Consider the following 23,310-nt stretch of genomic DNA (forward strand, 5'->3'; position numbering starts at 1 on the left):
TCAAGGGTTGGAAGACAATTTTTCAGTCAAATGGAATTCAAAAGAAAAGAGGAGTTGCAATCTTATTTTCAGATACATGTGCATTTAAGCAACTAAAGTCAAAAAAGACAAAGATGGTCACTTTATATTGGTCAAGAGAAAAATACAACAAGAAGACATTTCAATTCTAAATATTTATGCACCCAATTTAAATGCTCCCAGATTCTTGAAACAGACCTTAGTCTGAGCAATATGATATCTGATAATACCATAATAACAGAGGACTTTAACACTCCTCTTACAGAGCTGGACAGATCCTCTAAACAGAAATTAAACAAAGATATAAGAGATTTAAATGAGACCCTAGAACAACTGTGCTTGATAGACGCATGTAGAACACTCCATCCCAAAGATAAAGAATATACATTTTTCTCATCACCCCATGGAACATTCTCCAAACTTGATCATATCCTGGGACACAAAACAAATATCAACAGAATCAAAAGAATTGAAATTTTACCTTGTATCTTCTCAGACCATAAGGCACTAAAGGTGGAACTCAACTCTAAAAAAAACGTTCAACCCCTCACAAAGGCATGGAAATTAAGCAACCTTCTGTTGAATAACAGATGAGTGCAGGTAGAAATAAAACAGGAAATCATTAACTTCCTTGAGCATAACAACAATGAAGACACAAGCTACCAAAACCTGTGGGATACTGCAAAACCAGTTTTGAGAGGAAAATTTATCGCTTTAGATGCCTACATTCAAAAAACAGAAAGAGAGCACATCAAAAAACTGACAAGCCATGTTATGGAATTGGAAAAAGAAGAACAATCGAAGCCTAAACCCAGTAGAAGAAAAGAAATATCCAAAATCAAATCAGAGATCAATGAAATTGAAAACAAAAGAACCATCATTCAGAAAATTAATGAAACATGGAGTTAGTTTTTTGAAAAAAAAAAAAAATAAATAAAATAGATAAACCTTTTACCAGAATAACTAGAAATAGAAAAGTAAAATCTCTAGTAACCTCAATTAGAAATGATAAAGGGGAAATAACAACTGATCCCACAGAGATACAAGAGATCATCTCTGAATACTACCAGAAACTCTATGCCCAGCAATTTGACAATGTGAGGGAAATGGATCAATATTTGGAATCACACCCTCTCCGTAGACTTAGCCAGAAAGAACTAGCGCTCCTGAACTGACCAATTTCAAGCACTGAGGTTAAAGAAACAATTAAAAAGCTTCCAACCAAAAAATGCCCTGGTCCCAGGTTGCTTCACACTAGAATTCTATCAAAACTTCAAGTAAGAGATTATTCCTGTACTGCAGAAATTATTCCAAAAAACTGAGGAAGAATGAATCTTCCCCAACACGTTCTATCAAGCAAACATCACCCTGATACCCAAACTAGGAAAAGACCCAACTAAAAAGGAGAATTTCAGACCAATTTCACTCATGAATATAGATGCAAAAATTCTCAACAATATCCTAGCCAATAGATTACAGCTTATCATCAAAAAAGTCATATATCATGATCAAGTAGGCTTCATCCCAGGGATGCAAGGCTGGTTTAACATACACAATTCCATAAACGTTATCCACCGTAATAACAGAGGAAAAAATAAAGATCATATGATCCTCTCAATAGATGCAGAAAAAGCATTTGATAAAATCCAGCATCCTTTTCTAATTAGAACACTGAAGAGTATAGGCATAGGTGACACATTTCTAAAACTCATTGAAGCTATCTATGACAAACCCACAGCTAATATTTTACTGAATGGAGTAAAACTGAAAGCTTTTCCTCTTAGAACTGGAACCAGACAAGGTTGTCCTCTGCCACCTTTACTATTCAGCATAGTGCTGGAAGTTCTAGGCAGTACAATTAGGCAAGACAAGGAAATAAAGGGAATCCAAATGGGAGCAGAGGAGGTCAAACTCTCCCTCTTTGCTGACGACATGATCTTATACTTAGAGAATCCCAAAGATTCAACCACAAGACTCTTAGAAGTCATCAAAAAATACAATAATGTTTCAGGATATAAAAATCAATGTCCACAAGTCAGTAGCCTTTGTATATGCCAATAACAGTCAAGATGAGAAGCTAATTAAGGACACAACTCTCTTAAGCATAGTTTCAAAGAAAATGAAATACCTAGGAATATACCTAACGAAGGAGGTGAAGGACCTCTATGAAGAAAATTATGAAATCCTCAGAAAGGAAATAGCAGAAGATATTAACAAATGGAAGAACATACCATGCTCATGGATGGGAAGAATCAACATTGTTAAAATGTCTATATTTCCCAAAGCAATCTACCTATTCAATGCCATTCCTATTAAAATACCAACATCATACTTTCAAGATTTGGAAAACATGATTCTGCGATTTTTCTGGAACCAGAAAAAACTCTGTATAGCTAAGGCAGTTCTTAGTAATAAAAATAAAGCTGGGGACATCACTGTACCATATTTTAGGCTGTACTACAAAGCCATAGTGGTCAAGACAGCATAGAGAAAAATAGAGACATAGACACTTGCAATCGAATAAAAAACCAGGAAATGAAACTAACATCTTACAACCACCTAATCTTTGATAAACCAAACAAGAACATACTTTGGGGGAAAGACTCCTTATTCAATAAATGGTGTTGGGAGAATTGGATATCCACATGTAAAAGACTGAAACTTTCCCCACTCACAAAAATTGGTTCAAGATGGATAAAGGACTTATATTTAAGGCATGAAACAATAAAAATCCTCAAAGAGAGCATAGGAAAAACACTGGAAGATATTGGCCTGGGAAAAGACTTCATGAAGAAGACTGCCATGCCACTTCCAACAACAACAAAAATAAACAAATGGGACTTTATTAAATTAAAAAGTTTCTGTACAGCTAAGGAACAACAACCAAAGCAAATAAACAACCTACACAATGAGAAAGGATATTTGCATATTTTGAATCAGGCAAAAGCTTGATAACTAGGATCTATAGAGAACTCAAATTAATCCACATGAAAAAAGTCAACAATCCCATATATCAATGGGCAAGAGACATGAATAGAACCTTCTCTAAAGAAGACAGATGAATGGCTAATAAACATATGAAAAAAATGTTCATAATCCCTATCTATTAGAGAAATGCAAATCAAAACCACCCTGAGATACCATCTAACCCCAGCGAGAATGGCCCACATCACAAAATCTCAAAACTGCAGATGCTGGTGTGGATGTGGAGAGAAGAGATCACTTTTACCCTGCTGGTGGGACTGCAAACTAGTTCAACCTTTCTGGAAGGAAGTATGGAGAAACCTCAAAGCATTCAAGCTAGACCTCCCATTTGATGCTGCAATATCATTACTGGGCATCTACCCAGAAGGGAAAAAATCCTTTTATCATGAGGACACTTGTACTAGACTGTTTATTGCAGCTCAATTTACAATTGCCAAAATGTGGGAATAGCCTAAATGCCCACCAACCCAGGAATGGATTAACAAGCTGTGGTATATGTACACCATGGAATACTATTCAGCCATTAAAAAAATGGAGACTTTACATCCTCTGTATTAACCTGGATGGAAGTGGAAGACATTATTCTTAGTAAAGCATCAGAAGAATGGAGAAGCATGAATCCTATGTACTCAATTTTGATATGAGGACAATTAATGACAATTAAGGTCACGGTGGGGGTAGGGGAAGGGGAGAGCAGAGAGAGAAAGAAAAAGGGAGGGGTGGGGCCTTGGTGTGTGCCACACCTTCTGGGGGCAAGACAGGATTCCAAGAGGGACTTTACCTAAAAAATGCAATCAGTGTAACCTGGCTTATTGTACCCTCACTGAATCCCCAACAATTAAAAAGAAAAAAAAAAGATAAAAAATTAAAATACAATTGTATAAGATAAAGAAGAAAAAAAGGATAGCTGTTGTATGAGAAATTTATGTGAGAAATGAGAAAAGCAGAAAAATATCTACTAAAAGAGAGAAGGAGGGAATTAACAAAGAATGAAACAATAAATGACACTGAAAAAAACTAAGAAAAATGGAAGAAACTTACTATTAAAAAATTAACAGTGAAAAATAAAAATACGAACAAACAACAAAACTAAATAGATAAAAACAACAACAAAAGAGGAAAAATTAATTAAGGAAAGAATTGAACAAAGAAGCCAAAAATGTGAAACGATGTGTGATGTGTATTGCAATATATTTCCTGGACACCAGGAGGCGCTGTGGTGTTTGAATACAGTGAATACCTTGGATTTTCTATATGTGATGGAGGTAGGAAGCCCCTCTTTATTTGCAGTGGAGACCAAATCTTGTCTTCCTGATTTCTTTGCCCTCAGTCCAGGCCTGTTCCCTTCTTCAGCATTCAGTTCCCACCAGGCTGGGCTGCCCAAGCTTTCACCAGACTTCCCAGAAGGCCTTTCAGATACTGTTCTCTGACAAAAAGCGTTCCTCCTGGGCAGTGCAGGGGCCACTCATCTCACGACAGGAATGGCTGCTGGAGCTCAGCAGATGCATCAGATCCAGCTATGCAGTAGCACCCTCAGCCTGTTCCTCCTGCATGGGCAGTCTTCCCACAATGTCAGTGTCCCACCAAAGGCCAAGCCCATGGGAGAACAACCCTGCCTGGTGTTCAAGCCTGGCCACTGGGTATTGTTCAAGTGTACTAGCTGCTCCACCATGCGGCCCAGTCCAAAATCAAAGTACTGCAGGACAGCCATTTTCCATCTCTAGCCCTCCATGGGAGAGCCGTCTTACTGGCTGGGCTCTGTCCATACCAACCACGAGCCTTCCTCAGATTTTCCTCAGCTCTAGATCTGCTCATTGGCTCCTAAAGTCTCTTGCTACTTCACTGTGCCCCCCAGGAGTGATGTTTCTGTGCAGATTCCCCCAGTTAGAGGTGGCTGATGTCCACTTTCCACTGTCTTATCACAAGATATCTCTAGTTCTCCATCTTGCTGTACCTCCCCCCGCCCCAATTTAGATATTTCACAAGCATTTCTGTAAAGATATACTGTTTGTCATCTTTTTAAAAACATATTCCAAAGTAGCCATTATATGTTTTTCTTTTATTTGGTTACTATTTTTTATGTTTCACTTCTCACTTAAATAATTCATTGCTGTAGTGCCTTAAAAGAGGAGTCATTTAGTAAACTTATTAATTATATACATGCTTTTAGTTGTTTCTTTTATTTCTATTTTTTAAGTAAATGCTTTTGGAAATTACTTAATATCTGATAATAATAGTTGTCGTTTTTGCTTTATATTTGTGTACACCAAACTTTATATCCACCCTGTATATGTATATATTTTAGGACTTCCAGAATGAAATTTTAATTGATACTATAAAACATTATGGTCTCATCATTAGCAGATAGTTTCTAATATTACATTATTAAGTGTCAGATTGTTCTGGAACAATTATTCTCTCTCAACATTTTTGTTTTAAATAAAGAATTGCTATTGAATTTTATCAAAAACATTTATATTAGGTCAGATGTTTTTAATTCTTTAACTCATTGACCTGTACTATAATTGTACCTGTACCATAATGTACCTAATGCTAGAATAGTAGTGTACACTAAAATAATCTTACATGACTGTGATAAATAGCTATCTTATTATACATTTAAATTCTATTCCTTTGCAACAATTTTATTTAGTGTCATGTAGCTCAAATTTATAAGTGTTTTAGTTTATTCATGTTATTATAAAAAATACCTGAGGCTGGGTAATTTATAATGAAAATAGGTTTATTGGACTCATGGTTCTGTAGGCTGTACAAGCAAGATGGCACCAGCATTTGCTTGGCTTCTGTTGAGATCATATCCTCAGGCTGTTTTTGCACTCATGGTAGAAGGCAAAGGGGAGCTGGTATGTACAGAGATCATGTGGTTAGAGAGAAAGCAGGAGGTAGTTCCAGCCTCTTTGAAACAAACAGCTTTGGTAAGAACTACAGAATAAAAACTCACTCATTACTTTGATCACAACACTAAACCATCTAAACAGTCTACATAAGGCCCTACTTACAACACTGGTAATCAGATTTTAACATGAGGTTTAGCTTTATATCCAAGCTACACCAATAGGTCACTGAGTTGATCTGTGATTTCCCTATTTTATGTTTTTGTATCAAAATCATATTTGCTTGATAGTATTGGCTAGATCAAATTATTGTCTAACCTACTATGTTCCTTATACGGTTAATAATAAATATCTCATGAATAAGTGAATGTTCTTTGAATGGTTTATATAGCATTGAAATTACACCTTTTTATAGTACATTCAGTTCTGCTACAGCAAGACATTTGCTCCTAAAAATTACTTGCTATGCAAAGTCACATAGTGAAAAATCAGAGGGCTTATAAGAAAAAATAGTTAGAAACACAACCATCAAAAACTTTACCAGTGACACACAAAAAAAGAAAGCTAATAAAAAATCTTAGCATAGTTTTACACACGTCAGATTGGTTTCATTTTAATTTAAGTTTTTATTAAAGCATAATTGTATACATTTACGGGGTACAATGTGATAATTTGATATACAATGTGGAATGCTTAAATCAAACTGATTAACATAACCATCAATTAGCTTACTTATTTTTTGTGGTAAGACATATAAAAATTTACTCTTAGTTATTTTGAAATATACCCTTGAATTATGCACATTAGGTGAGATCCCACCAAATGGCCTCCCTCCTCCCACCAATAGTTCTCCTGTCTCCCTCTTCTCTCCTCCCTCTTGCTAGACTGTATTTGTGTTTTATCATTCCTATGAGTGTGTGTTTATATATTTGTTTTATAATAGGACATTGGATACTTTTTTTTCATTCTTGGGATACTTTACTAAGAAGGATATGTTCCAACTCCATCAAGGTAAACATAGAAGATGTAAAGTCCCCATCTTTTTAGTGGCTGAATAGTACTCTATTGTATACATATAGCACATTTTTTTAATCCATTCATGGACTGATGGGCATTTGGGCTTCTAGAAGCTTCAGACTTTCAGGCCCACACCTCTATTCTCCTGAGAGGGGGAGAAATAAAAGTGGAAATGGAGTTAATAACACATCATGCCTGCAAGATGAAGACGCCTGCGTACCTTGTGCAAGAGAAACTTGAAAACTTAACAAGCTGTGTTTGGTCCTTTCTGCCTGCCAGCATCATTTCTGACCCTGTGAGATGCTCTGAGAACAAAACAGTATAGAAAACATGCCCCCTTTACTGTTTCTACCACATAAGATAACAACCAACAGGGTGAGTGATTCTGCCCATGTGATCTATCACCAGAGGTTCTCTCATACCCAAGAATTGATATGACTCTAACTTCCAAGCAAGTGTGTCGTGAAATCTCCTCCTTCTGTGTATAATAAACAGAGGGCTGAAAGGCTGCCACAGAAGTCTGTAAGACTATCTCCAAAGGGCTCCTGAGATGAAGACCTCCATCTATAGTCCTTTAAAAGACTGAAATCTAGTGGGTTCAAATCTGGCAAACATGGAGTCTAAGACACGAATCCACCTCTTCCAACCCATCTGTTTTGGAACTTCTCATTTAGACACCATCTAGCAGGCAAAGTAAAGTGACAGGAGCACCATCTTGTTGAAACCCTGAATTCTCCATCACTCCTAATTGCCCAAATTGAGGAATAACCTAATTTTGCAGCATTTCTAAATAGCTATCTTCATCAACAACATGCTCTTCATAAAAGGATGGCCCCATGATTGGATTTTTTTCCCCAAAGCACACCACACGTTAACTTGTCTTTCATGTTCAATAGACCAAACAGACCCAAATTCAGCAATTCTACCAGTTGACCTTGTCACTAATGACAAATGTTGCTGCGTTGGACAACATTACATTCCTCAAAAATGCATCAGCGTTGCTAAGTTTTTCATTGAGCTGTGCCTGAAAATCCTCTCCTAACATTTGATGCACTTGAATTTTATACGCTTTCAAGTGAAGTCTCGTCTGCAGAATCTTATGCTCCATAGACTCTGGAAGCCTCAGCTCCTTTTGAAATATATAGAGAGATAGTACAACAAATATGGCCCTTTATATTTAAAAGGACCTAAACTTTGCTTGTGGAATGAGAGCCAGAAGGGTTGCAACTATGAATTATTTTGAAAAGACGCTGGGTGGGTTAACTGGGTTGTAACACCAGATATATATAGATGTGGCTCACAACACACACTGAATTGAGGTGGCTGATAGGAGTGTGTGTGTGCGTGCATGCGCTGCTACCCAGCTGAATTTAGCTGAATGCAGTATTCTCACCAATGAAATCAAACACAAATGAAAAATTTGTGGTATGCTAAAATTGTTCCTTCATATACAGTTGTGTTGGAGCAGATTCACTACTAAAATAAGTGTTATGGCAGAACGGACTCTATTTGAGGGAGCTCAAATACCTAGTCTGGGAATTCTTTTGGAACAAACTCTTTGCTAACTTCTGTTTTTTCCCTCATCTCTTTTTCTATTTGTTATCTGTTGAGGTTGTCTTCTTTTGGAATGATTTTTGGTCACCTCATTTATTTTATCTGCACTCAGAGTATACTTTTACTTCCCAGGTCTGATATTAGTCCTTGCCTTGGCTTAACGCCCAGCTCAAGTCTTTGGATATGAGCCAACTGGGAAAAATAGGAGGGAACCAATAGTTCTCAAAGGAAAATTTTAAACACCTTCCACCTCATTTCTCTGTTGTGCCTGAAGTCTTGTCTCCTTTGGAGCAATTTATTTGCCAAAATAATGCAGTAAGAAATTATACAGGTAGTGTTTTTCTGTAAAGCATGACCGTGATAGTCTATAAAATAATGATTCTTCTCATACCACTCTTAAAAATACATTGTGTAATATGATGAAAGTTTTTAGAAGTGTCAAATGTATGAAAGATACATCTTTTCTAACCCATTACTAGGGTCATGACTAAGGCACCTTTACAAAAGACAAATTAACAAGAGAGAAGTATACACATGTATTTAATATAAGTTTTATGTGACACAGGAGCCTTCAGAAACCAAAGACCCAAAGAAACAGGGAAACTCCCCTTTTATACTTAGGTCTGCATAGATGGACAGCTGTGTATTTCATGATAATAAACGGGGGGGAACTTGCAATTGCCTGTTGGTTTAGATTCTTCTTGATATCTCTGTATCTTCAAGGATAGGAATGTTCCTTTCTTCTGGGTATAAGGAGGGGACCTCTGGAATGAGGGTTGTATTACCTCCTTCCTCCTTCAGGGAGGAAGAGTAAAGGAAAGGTGAGAATGACCTTCCACATCTGTTGTTTTCTCTAATACCTAGTGTCATATTTGCTGCTAGCATGTCCTGAACCACATGCCAATGAAGGAAATCATTTACTGTGATCATTTTACCAAATGTTTCAATAATAACATGTAAATATGGAAAGTTATTTTATAACCTAAAGAAAATCAGGTTTGTATAGTAAACAACCAGAGCCCTCATTTATTCAAACTCATGCTAAAATTTGAATCATATATTGAATCATATTGGTTGAAAATTCAAAATATATGTTATTAAAGAAAAAACCCAACCACAATACCAAAATTCTTTTTTTTTTTTTTTAAAGAGTCTTACTCTGTTGCAGTGGCATGTCATACCTCAGAGCAACCTCAGATTCCTGGGTTCAAGTGCTTCTCCTGCCTCAGCTTCCTGAATAGCTGGAACTACAGGTGTGAGTACCACCATGCTGAGTAATTTTCCTATGTTTTTTATAGAGATAGGGTCTCTCTATGCAGCCTAGGCTAATCTCAAACTCCTGGTCTCAAGTGATCCTTTCACCTCAGCCTCCCAAATTGCTGAGGTTATAGGCATGAGCCACCATGCCTGGCCAAAAGCAACCATAATTCTAAGTGTGAGTAAAAACTGAGAAATATAAGGTACGTGAAAATACTTTTATCCAAGATGGAGTTAATTCCAAAAAGAAAAGTCCGGAAGAAAGGATTTAGGGCAAATCACACAGCCAAATGGTGTTAGGTGTCACATAACTGTACTTTAGACTTAACTCGCCTATCAGTTAATGATAAAATCCATTCTCTTAATGTATTTCAGAGGAAGGAAATTACAACCTTTTCAATGTAATAGAAAGACCCCGTATGAAAAGATAAAGTTCTAATGTCCTCATGCCAAAAAGCAAAAGGGTGAGGAAATTTGTGTGTGCAAGAGAGAAAGAGAGAGAAGAGGAAAATTGGGCCAAAAAATCTTATTTGCTTCTACACTCTTATTTAAGAGTGTACTTACTAATGAGATCAAGAATTAAATATATTCTAAAAATACATATATGGTTCACACATAGAATTTTTTCCAGGTCATTCTAATTTATGGATGTGACAGGCCTGGTAGCATTTTGTGACTTCTGCTTTCCCATAGTCAAGAAGCACAAATGGTCTATGACATGTAGAAGTTTGTTTAAGTCATTGATTTGTGTGTTTGTGGGCCAGAATTGTGAAAATAGATAAAATTAAAAGCAGCTTGCAGAAACTATCAAAAAATAATCTTTTCCCTATTATTACTAATGAATCTTCACACTGGTTCCCAGCCATAGTAACATAATGAAGCAAAGAGGGATTAAATATCTTTGCTTCCTTTTCACAGTGTTGCAGTCATTATTTGTCTAAGTTAGTCATTACAACTGCTGTTTTCATTTAAAAAGTAGCAGTTAATGCAGTAACGCATCACCTTAGGTTAGGGTTTAACAAACTGAAGGGATTTAGACACTACCATGAGAAAAAGCCCATGGGGGGTTGAATACAAACTCTCAGCTCTAAAGAAACTGATGTTAGATAAATGGTGACAAGGCTGCTCTTTCCCAGTGGATTCAGAAGGGACTATGGAGGATATTAGCAGAAGCAAAGCCAAAGCAGGAGATCTTGCTTGTTTTATGCATATCCTATTCTACTAGCCATATTTTAGTGGCTTTTACTACTGGTGACTAATTTTCTGATATTTTGTGTCTAACTATTCAGACCCAGGATTTCTTTTATTAGTATTATGGTCATGGACAGTTCATTTTAATCTTTTAAAACTTCATTTTTTTCATATGTAAGATGAAGATTAAAATACCAAAAAAGGCTATGAGTATGAAATCAGACAATGCAATGAAAGTGTTTGATAAGCCGGAAAACCACATACTTGTGTTAGGTTATAGCATTATGTGTCCACATATAGCTAACTGGACTTAAATATACCATGGTTTTTAAAATCTATATATATCCAAATGTGATTTATTGGAATGAGTAGTCTATTTCTATTATAAGAAGCCTGTTTCCAGACTTCTGGTTTGACTCCCATTACATGATTCTCTGAATAATAGCAATAGTGACTAAATAAAATCTGAATTTTGCGCAATGGCCCGGAAGATCTATTCTCTCCACACTGGCTCACTCGCTGTGAGCAACCTCATTAATAACTCTGCATAAGCCACATTGTTCTCCTTGTTCAAAACAAGTTCAGTCCCACCTCTGGAAGGACTTTTAGTTGGGAATTCCTTGTCTTGGGATTTTCTGCTAGATGTTGTATGACTTGCTCCTCACTTACTTACATGTCTACTAAAATGCCACCCCTTTAGAGAAGCCTTCCTTTGTCATTCAGTCAAAATTTCCCTCCCCCAAGCCAGCCAACCCTCTCTCCACATCCTCCTCCTCTTCTTTCTCTTTCTCACAGTGCTTACCATTACTTTGCATCACGCATATTTCTTTGTTTTTATTTATTTATTGTTCTTTAGATTTTTAAAATCTCTTTCCCCAGTGGAATGGAGTTTTTAGAAAGCAGAGAATGGAATATCCTTGACTATTGTATCTTACCACGCTCAACAGTGGGTGGCACCAAGTACACCATAAGCATTAGAAACGGGCAAGAAAATGAGAAAGAAGAAAGGAGACTGGAGGAGAGGAAGAAAGGACTGAAAGAAAGGGAAAGAAGGAAGGGAAGGGAGGAAGGAAAGAAAAAATGAGACGCAAAGAGGGCTATGGGTTGCCTTTGTTTCCTAGTAGGCTCTTCAGTATGTGAAGCAGATTTGCAAAGTTTTTAAAGCTTAAAAATGTACTATGACTCTTGGGAATGCTTTACATTTAGACATTTATTCATATATCTAAATGAATATAGTTTTTTTATATCTGAATATATATATTGAATTATCTTTCTATCCTCTGTTTTTTATTAATATTATTCTTGCACTTCTGTGTATGGTTAATATGTTCAGTTCACTATGTTAAAGCTGGTTGCTTATACAGATGCTGTACACTTTCCTTGTAAGTCAACAATGAACAAAATGTTGTATTGTGGGCATTTGTTGTTGTATTGAAAATGTGAGCATTTTCCCTTCAGTGGCTATTAATAATGGGTGATTTTTATTGTTGTCATTGCTGCTTGTCTACTTATCTTTCCATAAAACTACTAGGCTGCGGGCGGCGCCTGTGGCTCAGTGAGTAGGGCGCCGGCCCCATATGCCGAGGGTGGCGGGTTCAAACCCAGCCCCGGCCAAACTGCAACAAAAAGATAGCCGGGCGTTGTGGCGGGCGCCTGTAGTCCCAGCTGCTCGGGAGGCTGAGGCAGGAGAATCGCGTAAGCCCAAGAGTTAGAGGTTGCTGTGAGCCATGTAACGCCACGGCACTCTACCCGAGGGTGGTACAGTGAGACTCTGTCTCTACAAAAAAAAAAAAAAAAAAACAAACTAGTAGGCTGCATGTTATAGCTGACCACAAAAGCAGAACATGATATTGATGATGTCATACTCCTTGATGAAACAATTAATGGGGTTCCATTTCTGTTAAATGTACTGGATATATCCTACTGCAAGTACATTTTCAGGGTGAATTAATAACTTGACTACTAATAGATAGATCATACACATTGCTATTTAGGTTTGAAATAATTAGCCTGGAGACCACATCAGCAATTATTGCCATTCACTATTCCTAAAGCTCTGTGCTTCTCCAGAGATAGAGATTTCATTTCTAGGAATCAATCACTAGACTTATCTACTATAGTTTAATGCAAAAAATATTAAATCACTATATCCTCATTCACTGAAGCTGGGAGCTGGTAATAAAGCTTTGGTCTCAAGTATAAGTAAATTTGGGATCCCTTTATCCTCACTGAATATGGGGAACCACTACTGAGTATTTACTCTGCTTTTATGCAGCGTGACTTACATGTTGTGTGTCTTGTGTGCAATGGCTTTTTTCCCTTAGAGTTTTTTTTTAAGTTGCTTCATTAGATAAAGAAGCATTTTATATTCTAGACATATTAATAATATCAAAGATGCCTGTTGATCAACTTGAAAATTTTAAAATAAATGAAATCAGTTTGAAATGTTTGTTTGTTAGCTTTCTACCACATACTCTGCACTTCTTTTTCTTTCTTCTTTCTTTTTTCTTTCTTTCTTTTTTTAATCTTATGAAGGATCTAGAATAAAATAACTTTCGGTAACTTACATGACACAGTTTTGTCCTACATATGTTGATTCAAAGGTCAAAGCAGTACCTAGCATTATGTAAAGTAACTTTTTATACCCTATAGAATTATAAATGTAAATTGTGTCTTCATTAATGATGTTATGTCAGTGACTGTCCAGTGATTTTTCTAGGAGTAACATTTTCTGTGTATGTCTCTTTACACTGGTATTGCATTTTTATTTTTACAAAATTTGCTGAGCATCATTTCAGATACCTAATATTTTCCACTGGGGTTCCACTTTGTGGCATTTATGAAAAGTATGATTCTGGGCATGAAGACTTTCAAAAGGTGTTCTTTTAGCTCCTAGATCAGAGGCGAATTTTAATAGTCTTTTCTTCATAGAAATATTATTTGAGTAAACCCATGGAATTATATAGTACTAAAATATAGATAACTGACAGAAGTAACATTTTTACCTGAGACTCCATTCTGATTTATGAGACTATATGATTTTAATATTCTTTCTATTGCTTCTCAAGTGTGGTGTGCTCTCCCTGTTTTATCTGTTTTTTTTTATTTCAGAATAACCTTTCCAATTGAGAGCAAAGGCAATGAAGTCCATCTGTACTGGAGCAAATTTATGGGTCCTTGGATTTCATCAGCCTCCCAGAGTGTCATGACTCCATAGAAATGTAAAACCCACTACTCTCAATGGCATATGGAATTTTATGTATGATTTAAGGATTCACTTACTTACCAGAGCCCACTTATATTTAGGTGGATTTTTATTTTATCACATGAATTTATTTCAGTATACAAAAAATACAAAATTCAAAATTACAACGTCATCTTCCTTGCAGATCAGAAAGAAGATTGCATTCAGCTCTCCATTTAGAAACTTTCACTCTAAGCAGCAATTGATTATCAACAGCTAGACACTCTGCTAAAAAATAGCAAGGTCACCACTGGGCAATGAGAGAGTTCATGTAATTTCTATGGTCCTTCAATTGTGGCTCTTTTTCACCAAGCCTGAAAATAACTTGGGAAAATGTAGTTTGTCAACAGGATGACAATGTTAACAAAATTTTAATTTAAATCACCTTGGCATGAAGTTGTAAAAAAATAATAAACAAACAAACAGGTTCCCACTGATACCAGGCCTTGATTATGGAGGGAAGGTTAATTTTAACTGACTTCTATATATTTTTATTCTGTTTATGTGTGCTACAACATTATTTATCGAGTTCTCTTTCTTTATGACTCAATGGAAGAGAAACTTCATACTTCAAGGTCTCATTTCCTTTTCCAGGAACATTTACTTTAGAAAACGTGTAATTGTCTATTCTTTCTCTGCCCCTTTGAGGTGTAAATCTTTTTAAAAGCTTCTTGCCAATTTTACAATCCAGAAATGTCTTTCTCAAGGACTTAGAGCTGGAGCCATCTAAGTTAGAGCACACGTCTCTCATTTTCTGTGAGAGGGGAGGAGGCTAACTACAGTAGGCCCTTGCTTCAAGTTGTAAAACTACTCCTATCCTGAAGATGGGAGAAAATCTGCTTTTGCTTTGGGTACAGCCATTTAGCATACTTGGATGGTCTGAGATTCCCCCACCTCAGCTCTTAAAATCTCTCTAGCCCTTTGTTTCAGTGGAGTTAGGCTTCGAGTGTATATGGCCTTTCTTTCCTTGAAATAGCTTCATATAAAGTTTTCCTTGACTATTTAACTTCGTGCACTACAGTTTTTGTTTTGATACAATGTAACTTACCAAAAAAATAGAATTATTCCCAAATTCTATTCAAATTCTATTCTTTATCTTCTACAAGATCACAAATTTTCTATGAATGGATACTCACTTTTTTTTTTTTTTAAATCATAGCTGTGTACATTGATATGATCATGGGGCATCATTCACTAGCTTTACAGATGGATACCCACTTTTAAAAAACATTTTAAAAGTTTACCTCTGTAAAGCTATCCAATATTAATAACCATGCCTCCTTCATTAAGTCACAGCTTTCAGCTTTCCCTAGGTTGTTCCTGATTTGGTAGTTCTTCAGTTATTTCTTAACTGATAGTGACCTCCATATATCACTCTTCCACTCTCTATCTAGACATCTCTCTTCAATTACTTTCAAATAAAATATATATCAACTTCCAAATATATGCTTATGACTCTGAAATATTATTCCTTAGGCCACTGTCCTCTTCAGTTGCTAGACTATATTATTCACTGCTTTCCCTTTCCTCTACCTCAGTGCTTCAAGAGCATCTTTGAAACTTAATTTATCTTAAAACGCTACCTCACAACTTTGTAAGTATTTCTTAACAAAGAATACTGGATAAGTGCTCAACTTTCAACGTAGGTGGCCACTCCAATAACCTGGGTATTATCCATAGCACTTTCAATAACTTATTGTTTCAAATACAAAAGTCCTAATAAGTTTTATTAAATAAAATAATACATGATAATATTTTATAAAATATTATTGGCTTATAGCTGACTTCATACATTCTTTCTTTTTTTTATTGTTAACTCTTTTTTTTTTTTATTGTTGGGGATTCATTGACATACATTCTTTCTAAATGATGGGTAGGGAGTGAGGTGTAGCCAGGTGAAGACAGCATGAAAAAAGTTAGCCCAAGGAAGTAGAAGCTGATGATTTGGTATTGAATGATTAGTGCTTGAAATATTGAAAGTTTGGATCAAAATATTAGTTTACATCATTGTATTGGTGGGTACAGTATATTCAATACTAGAGAAAACTTTTTCTATAAGTAGCCAAATAATAAATGTTTTATCCCTTATGGGCCAATAGGCAAAATTGAGAATATTATGTAGGTTATTCTATAATTATTTAAGATGCAATAATATCATATAATAATGTTTAAAAAAAATTGAATCTTACCACCAGTCATATTAAAAACAGGGAGGAGCTAGATCTGACCTACAGGCTATACTTTGCAAACTCATGCTCTTGAGCATATTATAAATGAAAGTATCATATTCACATTGTAATGAGCCCCACTAAAACATTTTTAAAATTAATCCCCAAATTACATACTATGTAACCTCCTATCTTGCAGTGTGTGTATGTGTGCGTGTACATGAGCATGTACACATGCACACACACACAAACACACACACATATTTGTAGGGTTTTTGGCTGTGTTTAGAATTTTCTTTTTGAATATAGTAATTTTAATATACATATTAGAATAGAATATATAGGTCTTATTTTATTTTTTCAGAGTTATAATTTCTTAGTAAATGTAATTGGTAAAGGACTAAGTAAATTACATGATTGCTTTTTTATTATAATTGCATATGAATAACTAATCACTAGATGGAAATGAGATGAATCATATTCATTTCTTGTCATAAAGAGAGAAGGCAATATTAATCTAAAATGCTAAATGCTAGAAAAAATTGTCACATTTGCACTTCTCACATGATCATCTTGTTTATGCTATAAATGTCATTCAGAAGAGATATTTTTAAGTCATCTGTATTATTTTATTTCTAGTTGTAAAGAACTCAGATTTGCTTAAGTTTCTTCTTTTAGTGGGGTTGTATTGTAAGGCTGTCTTAGGGGACACAAGAGAGATAGTAACTATCTCTACTGCAGGGCATTCAGGAGTCAAGATGAGCTAAAACTTTGTTTATCCTTCTTGAAGGTAAATGGATGGCTCCCGCTGCCTTCCATCATCAGCACTGTTGACCTAGTAAGAATTTGGATTCTGCCCTGATTTGGCTCTTTCCTGTCTGATTCCCACCTGTCCTGCTTGTTTCTTCAAATTCTGCCTTCTTTTCTCTTTTCTGATGAGAGTTGTGATTTCCACTCCTCAGAAATTTTGCTTACTTTTTTCTTAATGAAAGTGTGCCTGGTATTTGTTTTGTTATGTTTTAATCACTACCCTTGGCAACTCCCAAAGGATCTCTAATAAGAAGGTAGACCTCCTTCCCAGATGCAAAGTATTTGAGGTCTGGCTTGAGTGTTTTACCTGTTGCCTCCCCTCCAGACCTTGTATGTTGGATTGTCAAAGTTTATGACCTGAAACACTATGTGAAAATAAATATAACTAAAAAGCTGTTGGAATCCCAAAACACTTTAAGCCTAGAGAGATATGTGACTGTAATGTAAGCCACATATCACTTATAATTGATGTTTCTCAGATTATAGATTAATCTGCTTTCTCATTTTTCTTGCTCTATATGATGACTAGAGAGAATTAAGTTTTAGGTACAAAAACTTTCTGCCTTCTTAATTAATGACATTTGTCAAAGATTAACTCCCCTCTGCTGTGTTGCTTTGCTTAGAGCAGATGACAGAAAACCAATGACTCTGACACCCTCTATAAAGCGTGTGAAATGTGCCCTTCCCCCAATGAAATTCTACCTACAAACAACCAAATTGCTATAACTATGCACCAACCTTGTATGAAAAAATATTATAAAAAAAAAACAAAACAAACAAAAACTCCTCTGTCTCTGCCTATATAAATCAAACCTTAACTTCCCCACTTTGGAAAGGTGCCTCAGTTCCTTTCTGGTTAGCATTTCTGTGTGGCTTATCCTCAGACTCTGCACTTGAACAAAGATCATTCTGACTCTTTCTATAGTTGACAACTGTTATTTAAAGGACAGGATAGTCTTACTTCAAAATGAAAGGGCACATTATGATTTGATATTGTTCCCATCAAAGGAAAATTAGGTGTGATTTGTGAGCTTGCAGACATGCAACAGAAACCCCTAGAATTATTTCTTTTACTACTTTTCGTTTATTGCATGTCTGTTATTTGGTCAAAATGGGGAGGGAGGCTTTGGGCCAGTCCAAACATATCACATGGTTGGTTTAATAATCACTTGGACATAAAAGGAAAATAGCTGGACTCATGACAACTTTGAAAGGCAAAGTTTAGCTGTGTCAGTACAGGACTGTTGACACTGAGGGAATAGGAAGTTAAATCCTCATACATTATTCAAAGAACAGAAGGACCCAAACAATTTATGCCTGTTCATAAATTTACTGATGACAAGCAGAAATTAGGGAATTAAAACAGTAAGGCAAAATGACAGGGATAACGGAGACTGGTAAACAGGAGAAAGCAGCCACGGTTTAGCTCAAACGGAGAGAGTCTTAGCAGGAACACTATCCCACGATTTCAGGTCAGTTGCTTTCTCTTTTTCAATTACAGATAAAAATCCAGAATTGTTACATGATATTGTGAGTTGAATGGTGTTTGCCTCCTCCCATTGATTCATATGTTGATGTCTTTATCCCCATTATGGCAGAATGTAACCTTATTTAGAGACAGGATCTTTACAGAGGAAATCAAATTAAAATAAGGTCATTAAGGTGGGCCCTAATCTAACATGACTGATGTCCCTCTATAAAAAAGAGAAATTGGGATGCAGAGACATGTATAAAAACAAAATGATGTATAAATACACAGGGAGAAGAGGACCAAGGGAAGAGGTCTGGAACAAATCATTCCCACAGAGTCCTCAGAAGGAAACAAACATTTTGGCCTTCCAAAAATGACACAATAGTTTTCTGCTCTGAAGCCACACAATTGGTAGTACTTTGTTACAGCTGTCCCAACAAACTAATACACAAAATCTCCTTGGTTTTAAAATAGTGGCAGCCTATGGAATTAAAAATAAAAGTTGAGACATAAAACATATCTCCATCCTTTCTCCTTCAGACTCAGAATTGAAGATTATTTTTTAAAACAGATTCACTGTCAAGGGAAAAGAGCCCAGTACACTTGTCACTCTAAAAATTCAAAATGATGATGGAACACTTGGGGATATGCGTATGTGTTTGGGATTTGTTTCAACCACTGTTGCTGGATAGTAAACCTTACTAATGATCACTAATCCTTTCTGTATGTCTCAAATTTATCCAAAATAGAATGTTCAGTTGTTTGGAAAATCATCATACTAGATGAAATGTTTGCATTTATTAAAGTTTAATTACTTACTTTTTTTTTTGCTAGATATTTCAGTGGTCTGATACCAAACTCTAGTCCAGCATTTGTAGTCAAGGGGGCAGCTCCTGACCAATCACTGTGTGTAATCACTCACTGGTGGTTATGAAGCAGCAGCAGATCTGACATCCATAGACTGCTCTCCACAATAATTCAATTCATTGATAAATACAGGTAAAATTTGGGCCAAATGAGGCATTTCCACAAATTTATGTTCTTTACTCATGGACTTATTGAAGAGAAATAAGAGAGTTTAAAAAGCTGAAGATTTTTTTTAAGTCTTATGATAACTTTATTAAACATCAAAAATTTACCCAAATCTGACACAATAGAATAATCAGGATGAGTGTAGATAGTAAACAGAATGCCTGAGAGATGTGATTAATTATTCAGATGTATTACTTTTTGCTATCTTTGAGCTTAAGTTTCAAATTATTTAACAGCATTGTCTTATTGATGATATTAGTTAAATGCAAATTGAAACCAAATGATCCATGCTGCTGGCAATTTTAAATATTCCATATTCACAAATGAGCATTTTGATTACAGAACTGTTTTGTCTTGCTATTTTAAACACCAAACTGGATCTTAATTCAGCATATGCTATAATAATAACATTTAGAAAAAAATTAAGTATGAGTGCATTTCATATGCTAAGGAATTTTCTTACTGAAAAAATCATTTTGATGATATGACAATATGTGGTCAAATTAGATAAAACATTACTTCAAATGTATGCCTACTTTTCCCAAATCTTTGAAATTAAGAAATTAGACCATATAAATTATAAGGTTCATTAAAACTCTAAGAACCAAAAAGAAAGGAGAGAGAGAGGGTAAGGAGGAAGGGAGAAAGAAATGGGAAAAAAGCAAAGCAAAGAAAGAAAAAAACAAAAGCAGGGATATAATTTTTTTTCCTTCTAGTTGTCTGAGATCAGTTTTATTTTATATTTAGAGAATATTTATAGAAAAAGAAGAAAACATTTTTCATATGAATTCCAGAGTTCTTCATTGTATTTTTTTTCCTTCCCAGTCTTTTTGCTAATGGAAAAATGTATGTAGAATATACATTCAAAAAAGATGCAACCTTTTCCCTATATTTTAAATTAATGAGAACTTAGTGAGGAATTTAAAAAAATTAGGAAATAACACCTACAGACTAGGCGCAGTGGTTCATGCCTCTAATTTTAGCACTCTGGGAGGCCAAGGCTGGCAGATTAGCTTGAGCTCAGGAGTTGGAGACCAGCCTGAGCAAGAGTGAGACCCTGTCTTTACTAAAAATAGAAAAACTAGCCTGGCATAATGGCACACACCTATAGTCCCAGCTGCTAGGGAGTCTGGGCAAGAGGATCCCTTGAACTCAAGGTCGCTGTGACCTATGACACCACAGTATTCTACCCAGGGCAACAGAGTGACAAAAAAAAAGAAAGAAAAAAATAATACCTACAGACTTCAACAAATACCTCAGAAAACTGAAGGACATATCACTTCCAAAACAAACTCTAACTACTATTTCTATTTGTTAATAATAAAGACTTATTGTTTGAAATATATGCAAACAAACTCATAGCTTAGTCATTGAGAGGTCCTATGAGGTTGGGAAGGAATAATATAGAACCTATTCTGCTTTGAAAATGCTTGTAACTCAGGAAAAAAAAGAAACAAATATGAACAAAATGTGTGTCTGCGGGTACAAGCATATACACTTTAAGTACAAGTAGTTACACTAGAACAACTCTTGACTTTTAGAGAAAAAAGTTAATTCCCCCCAATTGTCTTGAGAGTTTCTGTAAACGCCTACCACGTACATGACATCACATAGAGTATAGGCTCTGCTGGGTACAATCCCTACTGACAGACTCGTGGTTTCTCTCCCCATGCCACCTGCTGAGGATCCTACACCAAATTCTAACCTATGTATCTGCTATTATATTTACAGCACAAACATATATCAGGCAAAGAGAAAGTACAGGCTTAGACAGAATGATTTATTTTTGAGTTATACAACTCAATTGTGATTGATATATATGGAGCAGCTGGGTTTTAACATAAAATATAATTTTAACCTTAGAGATCTATTAACCAAAGATCCATGATGGCATTAAATACAGTCATTTCTTGGGTAACTGAAGTCTTATTTATAGAATAGAGTTAATCACTTTTGAATGTGTCTTGTAAATATCTTGGGCAGCATTTAATAATTGGGGCAGTTTTTCTAATTTTTATAAGCTTCTGTGATGTATGTTACCACAGTAAATTTTTTTTCTTCAAGTGATAAATTAGTTGAAAATAAATGTGAACTCTGCTGTATAATATCTTTGTTCTGTTTATCAGCTGTCCTTAACCAATTATATTTTAGAACATCTAGTCCACTCTCACGATTAGGCAGGTGAAGGCCACAGAAACTCGGCAGTATTTTGAGAAATGACAGCATTAACCAGCAGTTATAATCATCAGGGGTACCGAGTTACAGACACAGGGAATTCATTTTTCCAAATGGAGCATAGATTCCTTAACATTTTGTCAGATGACAACAGATAAATGAAGAGTGAATTTTGTTGTAATTTACTATGTGTATTGGCACAGGGAACTCTGTTTCATCATGTTAATATTTATACATATATTTCATTTTTTATTTATGTTCATTACTAAAGAGCTAGTATCAATTATGCTGATTTCTCTTTTCAAACACAGAGAAACAATTAATTATAAATAGCATAAATTCCCCAGAAAAGGTAATTAGTTACTGTGTTTGTTATTTTCTAAGTTACTGACAAAAACTCATCTGTTTTATGACATCTTTTGCTTTGATGACTCAGACAGTAAAGACAGTGAAGAAGAGTGTTTTCTGGGATTCCTATTTATAATTTAAAGTGCACAATCTCTGTATTTCCATATAAGAATCACTTATAAAAGTGGACTTGGAAACCCCACCTGCAGATATTCTGTACTTAATGGCTATGGCTGAAGTGCCGCCCAAGAAGCTGACCAGTAATCTCCCCTTCTCCAAAGTGAATCTGATAATAATTCTTCTGGGGTGGGGGGTGGACACCATGGAAAACCTTGAAAGCATCACCCAATATAATCAAATAATTAGGTTATTAATGTATTCTTTCAACAGTTATCTTAATGGAAAGTTATTAAATGCTTATGATCAGTAGAGCAGTGAAATTTCTGTTATTTCTGTAATATTTCTGGTGAAAGAAGAATGTGTGACTTCCTCATTTTTTTTTTTTTTTTTTTTTTAATTTTTGAGACTCTGTCTCATTCCATTGCCCTGGGTAGAGTGTTGTGGCATCATAGCTCATAGCAACCTCAAACTCTTGAGCTTGGGCAATCCTCTTGTCTCAGCTTCCTGAGTAGCTGGGACTATAGGCGCTTGCCACACGCCTAGCTAATTTTTCTATTTTTAATAGAGACAGGGTCTCACTCTTGCTCAGGCTGGTCTTGAACTCCTGAGCTCCAGCAATCCACCCACCTTGGCCTCTCAGAGTGCTAGGATTATAGTCGGAGCTATCACACCCAGCCTGAGTTCCTCATTCTTAATTTAAAATCCAGAGAATGGATGGATTCACTGAACACAGGATTAGTTATCTCTAAACCCCCAAATGGTATTATTTCAGACTTGTTAGATATAAAATAAAAATTCTCCTCTTGCCTCTATATACATGTGTATGCACCCATATATATAGGCTCAGAATATTAAATCAAGCAAGTCTTAAACTAAATAGAGAGCATGCAGTTACCTTGTTTGGTTTTGACCTTTAAATATATTTCCCTTAACTCTTTATTATTAAAAAAAGTTCCTTAACCTAGGAAAATAGACAAGAAACAGCAAAGATTTGCTTATTATAAGGGGCTCTTCAGTGGTCTATATTACAAAAAAAAAAACAAAAACAATATTCTCCTTTTTTTT

This window comes from Nycticebus coucang, chromosome 11, assembly GCF_027406575.1.
Source record: "Nycticebus coucang isolate mNycCou1 chromosome 11, mNycCou1.pri, whole genome shotgun sequence".
In the NCBI taxonomy this organism is placed as follows: Eukaryota; Metazoa; Chordata; class Mammalia; order Primates; family Lorisidae; genus Nycticebus; species Nycticebus coucang.